At 39.5% G+C, this 15,319-nt stretch overlaps 1 protein-coding gene across 1 annotated transcript in view; it reads right to left on the bottom strand.

Annotated features, from left to right (window-relative positions):
* Window positions 1-15,319, bottom strand: part of CNTNAP5 (contactin associated protein family member 5) — an 848,385-nt gene that overhangs the window by 335,152 nt on the left and 497,914 nt on the right. The window lies entirely within an intron of this gene.

The following is a 15,319-nucleotide window of genomic DNA, read 5'->3' as shown; positions in this document are numbered from 1 at the left end:
AGGAGTTCCTTATGGATCTTGGATATCAGCACTTTGCCTGTAGTGTCATTTGCAAATATCTTCTCCCATTCTGTGGGTTGCCTCTTTGTTTTGTTGACTGTTTCCTTTGCTGTGCAGAAGCTTTTGATCTTGATGAAGTCCCAAAAGTTCATTTTTGTTTTTGTTTCCTTTGCCTTTGGAGACATGTCTTGAAAGAAGTTGCATCATCATTAGCCATCAGGGAGATTCCAATCAAAACCACATTGAGATACCACCTTACACCAGTTAGAATGGCCAAAATTAACAAGACAGTAAACAACGTGTGTTAGAGAGGATGTGGAGAAAGGGGAACCCTCTTACACTGTTGGTGGGAATGCAAGTTGGTGCAGCCACTTTGGAAAACAATGTGGAGATTTCACATTACTTTTCCGATTACTTTTTGACCTTAAGATAGTACAGAAATACTGGGTATTTACCCCAAAGATACAGATGCAGTGAAAAGAAGGATCATCTGTACCCCAATGTTCATAGCAGCAATGGCCACAGTCACCAAACTGTGGAAAGAACAAAGATGCCCTTCAACAGACGAATGGATAAAGAGGATGTGGTCCATATATACAATGGAGGATTATGCCTCCATCAGAAAGGATGAATACCCAACTTTTCTATCAACATGGATGGGACTGGAGGAGATTATTCTGAGTGAAATAAGTCAAGCAGAGAGAGTCAATTATCATATGGTTCCACTTACTTGTGGAGCATAAGGAATAACTTGGAGGGCATTGGGAAATGGAGAGCAGAAGTGAGGTGGGGGAAATCGGAGGGGGGCACAAACCATGAGACTGTGGACTCTGAGAAACAAAGTGAGGGTTTTGGAGGTGATAGGTGGGGGGTTGGGTGAGCCTGGTGGTGGGTATTAAGGAGGGCATGTAATGCATAGAGTACTGGGTGTGGTACATAATCAATGAATCTTGGAACACTGAACAAAGAAAAATAAAATTTTAAAAATCAAGGATCATTGTAATATACTTAAAATCACATTCTTGGGGCACTGGGTGGGTCAGCTGGCTGCTCTTGATTTCAGCTCAGGTTGCAGTCTCAGGGTCATGAGACTGAGCTCTGCATTAGGCTCCATCCTCAGCAAGGGGTCTGCTTGAGATTCTCTCTCTCTCTCTCCCTCTAAAATAAATCAAGAAAATCTTTACTTTTTTTAAAAAATCACATTCTTAAAATCTGTGGAGTGACTTCCAGTTCAGATGACATAGATTTGTTTCTCTCTGATCTTCTTGATAACTACAACTATCACCTTAGAAAATAATGCAAGAATAGTCAGAGGACTCTGAGATGTTGAAAGAAGACAGTGACATGGTTTGGGACCTCAGGACTGAAGGGATAACACATCAGTGATTCTATACTTACCTCCTGGCCCAAGAAGTTGACCCAAAGCCGATTACTTTTTGACCTTAATATAGCACAGAAGGCAGCCCAGGTAGGATTATCATCCGCTATTTCCCAGGCCACTGAATCAAAAGACACTACCTCTGATACCATCTGGTGAACCTGGCAGTACCTAACAGAACCTGACATTGGGATCCCCACTACCACTAAGTGGCCAGGGAAAGGGGTGTCCTTCATCACTGGGGCTGACACTCATCTTCCTCACCAAAAGACATCAGGCAAGCCAGGCACCACCTACAGGTTAGATCCTGTCACGGAAGAAAGCTGACAGATAGGAAGGAAAAGAATCAGTTGCTCTATCCAGAAACACAAACTATGGTGCTTCCATGGAATACTACCGAGCAAAGGAAAAAGGCAACAACCTGGATGAACATTTAAGAAATTACGCTGAGTGAAAACAGTCAATTCTACCCACACATCCCGTATTCTCTCATGGGTCCTCTCCTGTGACTAGCCTTTTTAAAATCCCATCTCTGATTGAATACTGAAACATTAATATCTATCATAAACTGGTCCTTTTTAAATCTTGCACTGGGTTTATGTTTTGTGATATAAAAGAATAAAAAAATGCTTATCACCTACAAATGAGAAAATCTGACTCTCGTCCAAAATTATATCAAAAGGGGGAAAATTATCTTCATTAAATAAAATGTAAAGCAAGGGTGGGAAACAAATACAGAGTCATGTTTTGATTGCATAAAATATCACCTGGTCAGCATCTTAGTCACACCAGGGCTGATGGTGATAACTACTAGCATTATCACTAAGGTGCTAAAAAATCCTATATGATATCAGCTATAACAAGATAGTTGTACCATGTCACTCAGAAGTATGACATGGTAAAAGTATTTCCAAATATGGTAAAATGAATATAGATACCAAGGTGACAGTTGGGCAGACAGTAATGGTCAATTTTATATGTCCACTTGGCTGGAAATTAGTCTCCAGTTATTCAGTCAAGAGCTAACCTAGGTACTGCTGTGAGGGTATTTTGGAAATGAGATTAAAGTCCATAATCAATTGAATTTATGTAACAGAGATCATCCTGAAATATCTAGATGGGCCTGCTTCCATCAGTTAAGAGGCCTACAAAAAGAGCGGCGGCTCACCTGAAGCAGAAGAAATTGTCCCTGTGGACTGTACCTCCTGCTTCTGCTCCAGGATTCCAGACTGTCCCTTCTGACTGCCTGCACTACGGACTTCAGTCTTGCCTTGCCAGCTCCCACACTTGCATAGTCCAATTTTTAAAAATAAATCTCTTGACATGTTTCTTCTCCTGATTCTGTTTCTCTGCTTCAGCCTTTTGACTGATGCCAATTGTGTTTATCATCATTACTCTTCTCTGTTAGTAAGACCCTCAGTCTATACAAGTCAGTCTCCTTCTTTATCCCAACTCTAGCCATGTTAATTTCACCCTGTATTCTTGACCCTCCCCCACTTTCTCTGGCTGTTCAGCTCACACTTACATATCAGGTGTGGCTCAAGTCTAGAATTGCTGAACATTCCCCTCTCCTGCTTCATGTCTCATCTCGTCCCTCCTGCTCTATGCCTCTATTTTAATCTTTACCTATATTCAATTAATTCTTTGACTATGTACAAACTTCTCCCACCATTCTTGCTAATTTTAAAGTCCTTGAGAATAGGATTACGATCTTCAATTGCTCAGGTATCACCCACAGTGATACTGCTGGACCCAATGTAGGTACTTATTTACACACCCCTGATAGAATGCCATGTTGTGTGGAGGAGTGACCTGAAAAGAGAAGAGATTGTCACAAATTGGTGCTAAATGAAAATAAACATCTTCATTAAATTCTAACATAACAGCAGTCAAAATAATGTGTGGGAGTCATCTATGTTCACAGATTTGGGGATCAACTGTGATTATAATATGATGATAATAAGTATATTATCATTGATTAATGTAAATAAAATAAATTTCTTTCCCTGGCAAGTATTATTACCTAGTACTTTCTGAATCCAGTGATCACAAAAACTATGGGGACCACCAACATCATACTTAACTAAGGCAACTAAGGTGTGATACAGGGGGAAGAAAAGGAAGTCAAGCCCTGTTCTTTGGGATACTTTTCAACACCTGGCAAGGAGGGCTTAAATGGCAGATTGTCCATTGTGGGTTCACTGAAGACACAAGAAAGTCTAACCAGAGAAAGTTAAAAGAAGGTACAATCTAGCTTCTAAGAGAAACAAATCTTCTGCCCACCAGAGAGGCACAATAATAGCAGAAGGTATTGATCACCCTGCTTCTACAGCATCACTTGAGGAAGGATGTAAATAACATATTTGCACTGAAAGGTCCCTTCCAAACATAGAAATCGGCATCTGTTACTAATCTAAAAGCTCTCTACAGAAGACTAGAAAAGGTAAAAGCGCAGAGGATTAATGAAGGAAAGTAAGTAATCCAAGAGCCTCCTATACTGGCACTACAACTGATACTCCAAAGTGATCTATTATTCGTAAAAAAATCATCAAACTATCTTAAGACATACACATGATTGTGTCTATATTTTAGAGATGAGAAAACCAAGTTTCAAGGAAATTGAGTAAGTTTTTCCCAGTTACTCATTTAGTAACTGGCAGAACCTAGATCTGAATCCCAGACAGACAAATTTTCAAAAATAATCCTCTTTTCATGCTTCATCTCCAAACAAAACCAAACTTAAAAACATTTATTGTCTACTTCTTTTGACCATCCCCTAATAATGTCAACAGACTGAGAAGTTCTCTTAAGTAAGCTAGAGAGCATTGGTCCTTACTCTGATGGCCTGTGAGCTCCAGGCACCCTTCGACTGCAGGTTATATAACAAGTTGTTCCACTGAATGCCCATTAAGACAACATGCAGCAGTGAAATCAAATAGTACCAGATGCATTCACTCATTTCCTCTTTCAGCCATCATGACAGCAGGATCAGGGAGACAGGAACAGGGAACGGTTGCCAAGGTCTTCATCATCATCACATTAGCTGCAAGCAGGAAATCTGTGCTGCCAAAAACCGACATTGACAACTCCTCCGTTGACAGACTCATAAACTCAGTTACATGTCCTGCTCTGACGATGGACAGCTTTATTTCCTTTTTATGTTTTCTACATATATTTACTTATCCAAGTGTCTTTTTTCTGCTAGTATCTTAAATATGTGACTACAACTATACCACCTGAGGGTGATTCATAAGCTCTTTTGAGAGCTAATGGGGGACTAGAAGTGGGAGTCTTTAAGAAATGTGTTCTGAATTCAAAGCCAGAGCCTCAGCTCTCTGTTCAAGTTAAAAACAGGACGTTTCCCTTCATGGTAATCAAAGAGAAAGCCTAACGGATATTATGGGCTATCGTATGGCTTCTTATCTTTCTCCTCTCAGTGGAAAAGAGACGTGAATACACTTCAAGGAAGTGTGAAGTGAAGTGAAGCCAACAATTTGAAAATTAAAACTCCATTTTCTCAAAATTTATTTTGTGGGTGACATATTAGAGAGCTAGTGGTAGGAATTGAGGACACAGGCATGAAATGCCCAAGTGCCTGTCCTCGAGGAGCTTAAACTAATGCTAAAGATCAAAAGGTGACACCCAAGGAGAGTATTGAGGCAGAGTAGAGAATTATCTGGAAGAAGAAGTCAGGAAAATCATTCAGGGTCAGGGCACCTGGCTGACTCAGCAATAGGGCATGTGACTCTTGATCTCAGGGTTGTAGTTTCAAGCTCCATGTTGGGTGTAGAGATTACTTAAAAACAAACAAGGAAACAAACATTCAATGTCAGAAGAATGGAGATAAAAAGAATTTGAGGTGCTTAGGACTGAAAGTCAATCAGATCTACTATAACACGGATACATATGGGGCCATGACTGTGATTTATGAGGGCTCCAGGTGATGAAGAGCCATACTCACTGAGCTAAGAAGCAAGGATTTTATCATTAAGATAATGGAGATCCACTGAAGAATTTGAAGCTCAGAAGTGATATACTCAGTGTTCCTTTTAGAAAACAGGTAACACATACTAAATTTTGAAATAACCTTAGAATTTTACCACCAACAATTTACCTTGGCTAGAGCATGATATAGTCAAGGAAACTTATGTAGAATATACACAGTGATAAAATTAGAGATGACAAGAATATCCAGGTTTTAGTCCTGCTTGGGTCTTGTAATTGAATGTGGTTGGGCTCTGCATTCTATACTCCTCTGAACCCAGGGTTCTTCCTCTGAATTTTTGCCTTGTCCCTTACCAAAGTTACAGTAGAAACAAAATGATGTACATATATAAGAAGAAGGAACCTATAAAGAAGGGCTAGAATCATACTTGTCAAAGGGACTTCATGCACATTGATTAATGATTTATCCTAGGAGCAATAAGGGATAGATTCTATCATATTCCCATGGTATATGGTGCAAGTAAGGGTCAAATTCGTGAAATAACTTGCCATAGATTACTGTTGTATTGTGTCACAGAATTTTAATTGATAAAGAATTTTTTTTTCTAAATTTTATCTCCAAATTACAGAGTCAAAATATTTTTGCAAGGTTCAAGCTGAGCATATTAAAAATTCCTTTGTTTCATGACACCTTAGATAGTCCAATCTCACTCTACCATTTAAAGTAAAATTGGTAGGGGCACCTGGGTGGCTCAGTTGGGTAAGCATCTACCTTTGGCTCAGGTCATAATCTCAGGATCCTGGGATTGAGCCCCTTGTCAGGCTCTCTGGTCAGTGGGGAGTCTACTTCTCCCTCTCCCTCTGCCTGCCACTCCCCTTGCTTATTTTCTCTCTGTCTCTGTCAAATAAATAATTAAAAATCAGAAGTAACACTGTAAAAGAGTTCTTAGTGTTTTCTAAACCACAGTAAAGAAACGGGCTATATGACCTATGCAAATAATATCCTAAGGTAGAACACAGCACCTGCACAGTATAATAACCACACACTAAAGGGAGTCAGCGTGCTCATCCTGAGTCATGCTATCAGAGCACATCAAAATAATCTTTCTTAGTGACCATGTATAATTCATATATAATCCACACTGTCCCCTGAGGAATATGGGTTATATGAAGTATTTGACTTGCCTAAGGTCATTTGTGGCAGAGACAGATCTAACTTCTGGCCTCTTGAGCCCCAGCTTGGTCTTTTCTCAGTGCCACGGTGTTTTTCAGTTTTGCTAATGGTCACCTATGTCAGAACCTAATACCTGTCTAACATTCTATAATGTACAAAGTCTTTTTACAGTCATTTGACTTGTTAGCATAGGCAGATAAATTACTAAATGTCTCATGTGAAAAGTACACATAAATTTTCATAAACATAATTTTAAATTATGATAGATACCATTTAATTTAAAAATGCCAAATTGCAAATATAGAGCTAGATGTTTCTCATTCCTTTGCTATAGTGCACACAATAGCTGTTTGAATGACTTATTATTATTTTGAGATCAAGCAACCAAGGCTGAAAAAGTTAAGTAATTTGCCCAAGACCAGAGAGTCATAAATAGAACCTAGATCTGTCTGGATCCAAAGCTGAGACCCAGATAGAAAATGTGTCTTCATCTTTTGAGTTTATTAGGTATGTATCCAGTCCAGATTACTTCTAACTCATGGGACATACCAGAGTTTTATATTTCTATGGCAATTAGTCTTCCGTTGATTGAAAAAATATATAAATAAATAAATGCTCATTGTTCCTGCTCAGTGTTCAAAGTAAATATCAATGGTTCTCCAAAGGAAAGCAACATCAACAATTAAATTATCTCCAGTTAATTATATTCTTTCATATTTGGGGATATTTTGTTGCTTCTAAGGATTTGGAATAAAGCCAAAATTTGTGATTACATTTCTTGCACATTGTCAATCCAACGTAAGTATTTGAAGTTGGCTTTACTTAGCCTCAATTAATGAGAGGAAAGGGAGACGAAGGGAGAGATGGAGAAAAGAGGAAGGAAAGAACAAACAGAACAAATTAACATGTAGGAAATGACTGTGGGAACCTCTTAAATCATTGAAATGTGTTCAAAAGGAAGAAAATCGATCCGAGGTGAATATGCAACCTTGATTCCTCCTCCTTTCTGATAAGTCTCTGTAACGGTTTTGTTTTTAAATCCTGCCATGTTCTATAAAATATTTACGAGTGCTCTTTCTTCCACTTAGAGATGCTGTAATGTGAAGAGGAAGTGCTTTCAAGCCATCTAGAACTGGGTTCAAATCCCACTTCCTCTAGCTCTGCGGCTTTAAGCACTTGGCCATAAAAGAGATGTTTCCATTGATCCTCTGCAGTACACGTATTTGCCATATATTATACAAAGAAGGTTGCACAGAACATTGGCAGTTTGGTAAGGAAAACAAGAACCAAACCTTCCATATTAATCTGATGGAATATATTCTACATCAATGGCTATCAAGGGAGCACAGTGGAACAGCAACTAGGAAAGGTCCTGGTAGGCTTCCAGCAGGAATTGATGAGGTCACTTGGGCCAAAAAGAGATCTGGTCAAGAGATCTGCAAAGACCCCGTTGTCTGAAGAATTGCAATAGTCTAAAAAGGTCAAAGCTAAGAACTTAAGGGGCCTCAGAAAGTGACATGACATGATGAGCCACTAAATATAATTCATGGCCCTTAAAATAAGCTAAACAAATGTCCATTCCCTTGCCCTAGGCTAGTGCCTCTAAAGAAACCCAAATATCTCGGTGCTTATCCTTATATCATATCCTTCCTTTGGTTCTCACTCTGGAAACACTGTCCTAAGACTTCTCTGCCTCTCCACATTTGGCCCATGTGTACAGGACTGATCAATCCTTTGAGAACCCTTTCCCTCCCACCAACTCAGCCTGTTCTGATCTCTTTTTTCACAGAGAAGAAATCACCCACATCCTTACATACTGCCTTCCGTTACTTGTTTATTAATGAGTGCAAAGATAATTGTCTTTTCTCCTGAAGGAGAATAGAATCAACTCAAAGGCAGATAGGGTTCGGAATCCCCTGGATCCTGACAACGCCTCTGATAGTCATCAATTCACAAATTCTCTTCAAACAGCAAATTCCTGTGCATTCTAATACTTCCACAGTCACAGATTGCCTCTACTGAGGTTTCTTTCGTTCTCTTACTGTGATTTTCTGCCATTACTTTTATAAACACCCATCTAGTCATTCAACAATCACCAAACACTATGATGAAGTCATCTAGGGATGACCGCTCAGACACTTTTGTGTTTAATCTATTCCTGGAACACTTCTCTTCTGCCCTTCAAGTTACCACTTTCCTTAGGCTGTCCTCTCTCCCCATCATTCCTTCTTGAATTCCTTAATAGTTTACTTCGTAGGTTCCACACTTGGCCTGCCACACCTGAGTGACTTTATCCACTCCACACCTCACAATTCTGATCTTCCTCCCAGACTTCACCTGGGAATTTTCAGCTACTTCAGTATAGTGAGCACCTCTCCAGGCTGACACTGTTTCCCAAGCTGAATCGATAGGGGTGAATCTCCTCCTCTATCTGTTCGAATAGCAGCTCACGTAGAACAGGCACTTTCGCATTTGCCAGGCACTGGACTAACTACTTTAGGGGGATTATTTTGTTTAATCCTCATGATATTTCCATTACATGACTGCCATTATTAGTCCCATATCACAAATAAAGAAGCTAAAGCACACAGAACTAATATAACTTGCCCTAGGTTATACAGCTTGTAAGTTGTAGGGTCTGGATTTGACAGGAGGCTTTCAGGGTCAGGCAGACCTGGAACTTAGTCACTACATTCTTCATTCATGAAGGTTTCCAAATTAAAAAGCTAAAAGTCATCCTTCTCTCTGCTCTATTCAATTCGTCTTCAAGTCTGTTTGATCCAATTTTAGATATGCCTTTCAAGTCAGGTCCCTTCTTTCTAGCTTGCTCTGACTCTCATCATTTGCCGTCCGCACTACTGCAAAGAGCATCCAGTATCTTTCCTTGCACCGACGTCTCCGTCTCCTAACTTCAGTGTGTACTTTACAAAACCATCACAGTTATAATTCCCTTAAAAAAACAAAACAAAATCCGATAAGCAAAACACAAACACAACAAAATAAATATTAGCAAGTCATTCCCCACAAATAAAGCAAAACACCAAACCGTACCTGGCTCCTAAATGGACAACAGAGAGGCAAGCTCCTTCTGAAATGATCACCCATCCTCTCTCTCTCTCTCTCTCTCTAGCTGTATTTCCTGCCTTTCCATCTTTCCCCATTGCACCTCAGACTCTAGCCAGGCTAGGCATTGGACAATCCTCTCTTTGTTGCATTTGGGCAGTCCTCCTCACTCTTCCTCCTCCTGGCTCTTGTTCTTTCTCATTCTCTAAGGTTCTGCTCCAAGGTAAATTGCTGAGAAAACTTTCCCACCTCCCTGGAAAGTGACGATGCCTTGGCCTCAGGAACTCACCACTACTGTGCACATCTCTCATTTATCCATTAGTGCATGCAACAAACAGCAGCTCTGTACTATGTGTCAGGTGTTAAACAGAGTGCTGGAGACACAGAGAAGATCCGGATACCACCCTGTCCTTATGGAGTCTCCAACTAATGGCACACTTAACGACCCTTTCCCACTTAACTGTCTATCTCATCAATTACATGGTATGTTCTTTATGTCAACAATTCCTTGGATATGTTTAGTACAAATATAAACAAGACACAGTTCCTTCTCTAAAGGAGTTTATAGTCTCAGTAGGGGAGTTAACATAAATAAAAATAATGATGACACTTAAGACTGTGGTTAGTGTCATAAAATGGAGCAGGGTGTGGATTCAACAATTCATTACTCTTATTTATTTATTTTTTTCTTCTCCTTTAGGTGTCTAGTTGTAGCTGAAAATATCTGCGGAAGGCACTAGGGGTTAAGCACGAAGATGAATTTTTTTTAGATCTTGATAAGAAGCCCACAAGATAATATTAGGATATGAGTTACACTGAGTTAAGAGCTGTAAGTGATGCTTTTAAGTAAACGTTTTAATACCAGAATCCCCTACCTTCTCCAACCTGCCACTCCAACTACGAATGCCATACAGTTAGAGGACAATTTACCTACTGCTAAAACAGCAAAAGTATTATCCCTCTGTGATGACTAGTGTAGAGTCTGATAGCAAGACAACTTGACAGGCTCCTAATCAATACCCAACTATTGACTGCCCAATGGGAGAAGCACTATGTCAAGCTTGGGAGAGGAAGAAAGCTGATATCCTCTTGCCCAACTGCAAAGTGAGCTAAAAGGCATTGTTAGGATGCCAGAGTCTGGACTGAGAAAAGGGATTAACACAGGCTAGGAAATGGTGAAGAGATCCTGAAAAGGGCCCATGTGAATGTCATCAGACATAGTGAGAAGATCGAGGATCATTCTACTCAATAGAACACACAGAGAAGATGATAAGTAAGTACTTCTATCACTTATTGAGTCCAATCAATGGGAATCGCCAAATACATAGTTATGACACCAGATGTGCTTTCAAAAAGTACTTGTTGAGTGATGAAGTAAAATGCTGCAGAGACAATCTGAGGTATAAGTCACCTAAAAACAAAACAAAACAAACAAACAAACAAAACATTTTTTTTCATCTGGAACTCATCAAGAGAGTCAGTAATAATTTCCATTTCAATATGTAAAATGTTCTGGTAAAAATGTATGTCTAACAGTTTCATAAGTTATAGTAAATTCTGGAAGAGGAGGTAAAATAAGATATCAGAAAATAGTGATCAGAGTACAAACAGTGTCAGAACTTCAGGACAGCAAACCGAAAATATGAATCAAGATCCTTAACACTTATCTTTGAGTCAGTAATGTCATTATTAAAGCATTCTAAGAAAAAAATAGAACATGAGGGATTTTAAAATTATTTAAGCACATGACTGCTGCTACAGCACTGGTTATAATAATAAATGTTCGGAAACAACACAGGTCTCCTCCCCCCCCCCAAAAAAAGGGAAAAGAAAAGATGAAAATATTTGAAAAAAAAGGGAAAAGAAAAGATGAAAATATTTGAAAATATTTGAATCATAAATAGATTATTTATTATGTATTCATTAAAGTGGTATTTATAGATATAGAAATATCAAATAAAAAGCTTTGTTATAATGGGAAGTGAGCTCAGATTTTCTCTAAGGGAAAGGGCTTCATAGGAATATCATTTGGGCTGTGGGAATTAATGAACAGAGCTATTTATTTTTCTTTTCTTGAGCCAGGAAACATATGCAGTGTTCCAAAATATAGCATAGATATTTCTACTATCATGTTTTGGTTCTTGCCTGTTTTTAATAGGCTTCCCTATTTCTAATATTCATTTTAATTTTGGCTGTCTATCAAGTGCTAATTCATCTTACTTTCTCATGATGATTGCAAAATTATTCTAGAATACAAAAACTTCCTTGTCTCTCGGTCTTGTAGAAATTCATCAGCAATTACAGTATCAAACGATACGAAGGAAGTCATGGATATCCCATCATAAAGTTCCATCAAGAGGTTTGCAAATGTCCTCTTACTTGTTGGAGGAAGGAAATAAGATTCAGAGCTTGGGGCACCTGGTTGGGTCAGTTGGTTGGGCTTCCAACTCTTTCAACTCAGGTTATGATCTCATGGGCATGAGATTCAAGTCCCATGTTGGGCTCCAAGCTGAGCACAGAGTCTGCTTGAAGATTCTCTCCCTCTGCCACTCTCCCAAATTGTACTTGCGGTCTCTCTCTCTCTCTCTCTAATAAACAAGTATTTAAAAAACTTAAAAGATACAGGGCTTAACTCTCTGGCATCAAAGCCAGATTCCACCCATTCAAGTCCCAGCTTCACTAACTCTGTGACCTTTAAGGAAGGTGTATAACTTTTCTGGGCCTCAATGTGCTTTTCTATAAAATGGAGATAGTAATATCCATCTCATTTTATTATCATGTTGCAGACTTATTATGCATTAAGCTCTATAATCAAAGTCTCTTCCTTTTAATATTAACCTAGATTCATAAATTACCTTTAGTAGGATATACTCTAAATACTTAGAATTTTGGCATTTACTACACAACCTTCTAAACTTGCACACTATGTAAAACCAAGAACCATAGTAACCATTTCTGGTCGTCTGAAAGCTCTGATTGCTGGTTGGGTTGACAGGACATACGTGGATTACAAATATTGGTATACCTTCAGTTATTCCTCTGGAGAATAGGATACAACATAGAGAAGAAAATTCCTAACCAAAACAACATAAAGAAATGATAATGGTGTTCAGAGACAGTTTGTGGGATAAGTGAGAGTCTCACATTTCCTCCTCATATGAGGAGGCTGCCAGATTGGGTAGGAATTGTCCACACACTAACAGGTGGTTTTGAGTAAAGTGTGTTTGAAAAGTAATCTAACATGTACATCCAAGTTCTTTATGTGTCATCAGGTAAGAAGGAAAGAAAATTGAATGGGAATGATGATATATCTGCTTTTAACAGCAACCTGCTCTGCCTAGAGACTTTGGGAATTCCCATTTTGCTATTTCTTAGAGTCCATCCTACTCTCCCCCTCACCCAGACTCATCTCTTATCCACAAAGACTGGACAAAAAGAGGGTAATCCTGTCTGTCCTCAACACTGTTGGCTCACATTCACTTGAAAGCACCTGTAACGAAAAAATGAAACACACCATGAAGGGCTTAAAGAGACAGAAGACTAAGCATACTCAAGAGATCATCAGTCTTAAATAGTATGAAAAATGTCTTATAAACCTGAAGACTTTATTTAGTGTTCTTTTTTTTTTTTTAAGATTTTATTTATTTATTTAACAGAGAGAGAGAAAGAGATCACAAGTAGGCTGAGAAGCAGGCAGAGAGACAGGAAGTAGCAGGCTCCCCACTGATTAGAGAGCCCGATGTGGGGCTCAATCCCAGGACCCTGAGATCATGACCTGAGCCAAAGGCAGAGGCTTATCCCACTGAGCCACCGAGGTGCTCCTTTTATTTAGTGTTCTGCTTCAGGAAGCAGTCATCCACAGGACACTGCCATTTCTACAAGAGTGGAGCTGTGAACTTGCTTTTGTTTTACCCAAGGGTATCCTTTCTTTTGTCTTCTGCACTTTGGCAGCTCTCATCTCTTATGTCCCATGTCAGGGGCATGTGTTTTTTGCAGTCAGGAAAGCATGCCTTGAATCAATTAGTTTATAAATCTGATTCAAAACAATGGTCCTCTCCAAACTGGGGAAAGGAGAGAAATGAGTTAGAGGGTGACAAATTCCTGAATTACACAGGTATACCAGGTGTGTTTGCCAAATCTCAGAGCCACCCAAGTAACTCTGATTTCTCCTGGCTGGGTGCCCAGAAGGGAAGAAATAGTTTAACAATGTTGTGACCTATGGTATATACACTGAGAAATTTCACAGCAAGGGGAATCAGAAGGTGTTATAAAACAGAATGGTATTTTTTAAGACTTTGCGTGTTGAGTCTCCTGCTCATCACCTTTGACAGTGTTCCTTTAAAAATCAGCACCTCACTTCCATTGATTTTCAACTTCACACTTTTTTAAAAAGCTAGAAATATTTTATTTTTAGCCTTAATGGATGGAGAAAATGAAAGGAGAAGAGTATCCATAGAGATGAACCCCTCAGATTAGTGTTAAATTACTTCAGGAGAAAGTGAACAGAATCAGCTTGAAAAATCTTAGACTTGTTGTCATGTGATTTGGCCAAAAATTGAGTAGCTTTGATTTAAATCTCCTCCGAAGTTCTCACTATTACATCGATGGCTATTCTCATTGTCATTGTGCTTCTTCCTAGAGCACTGAGTTGGCAATCTGGACAGTACTGTATGCATCGTGCAATGTGTCTGTGCATGCATAGATGGTTCTGGGCTATTTAAGGACAATATTTCTGGAATAGGCTCAACACTTATAGATTTTAAGTAACAGACTTCATTTTAAAGCTAAGTGGTGCTTTCCCATATATTTTCCATATTTCCATAGGCATCCAACAGCAGTAGCATCATCCCGTGACGACCTTTGGGCTATGTCTTCTCTGACTGGATTAGACAGCTCTGTGGCATCATTGGTCACTTAGTCTTGCGAATCACAGAAAGGCCACAGAATGGCTGAGAGGTCTTCAGGGATGAGAGTGATGACACTGCCCATCCTGGATCAGGGTCCGAGCTCAGCCCTGCCGACATCTCCCATCCATTCTCTGAATCCCTAAGCGCCATTCCAGGAACTTAAGAAGCCCTGGCAAGTTTGCTCCAAGTGGACCTCACTATGGTCTTCAGCAGCTCCTTGGCTTTGTTCTTACATTTTTTTTCCTAGCAGGTCCTTCTCCTACCTCCTAAGTCAATCTCACAGCTCACGTTTCGGATGAAATCTTCTACAGCTATAGCCAGCACCTTCAGATTATGTCTTTCTAAATTATACTCACAGTTCACTTCACACAGTTTGACACACAATTCTCTAAATGACAAACCTCTATTTTGGCATGTGTTTTTGTTTGGTGACTGCAACGAGACTATAAAATTACAGTAATCGGAGCTCATACTATTTATTTATTTTTTACTCGTCACCCCTTACTCTTTGTATGTTCCAGTCTGCCTTGCTCCCTGCTTCATCTCTTCTGACTTCTCCTCATTGTCAGGACTCTCCAGCCACATGAAACCACTTAGAAATTCAGTTTGCTTTTGCTTTTCTTTTTCTGTAGCATTCCCACCAAAGATCAGCTCAGGTCTTCTATATGAAGCCTCCCTAACACTGGTGCGCAGTCTTCTGCACTTAGTACCATATGCTGGTTCTATTCTCTTTGATCCCATGGTGAAACTGTACTTCCTCTCCTCTTGAATTCAAGTGTGCCCCTGTGATGCTGCTTGGCCAACAGAATGTGCGTGGAAGTGATGTTTGCCACTTCCCACAGAATCTTTCAG

The sequence above is a fragment of the Meles meles genome, chromosome 9 (assembly GCF_922984935.1).
Source record: "Meles meles chromosome 9, mMelMel3.1 paternal haplotype, whole genome shotgun sequence".
Classification (NCBI taxonomy): domain Eukaryota; kingdom Metazoa; phylum Chordata; class Mammalia; order Carnivora; family Mustelidae; genus Meles; species Meles meles.
Note: the sequence above shows the minus strand (reverse complement) of the source record. Positions and strands in the feature narration are given on the sequence as shown.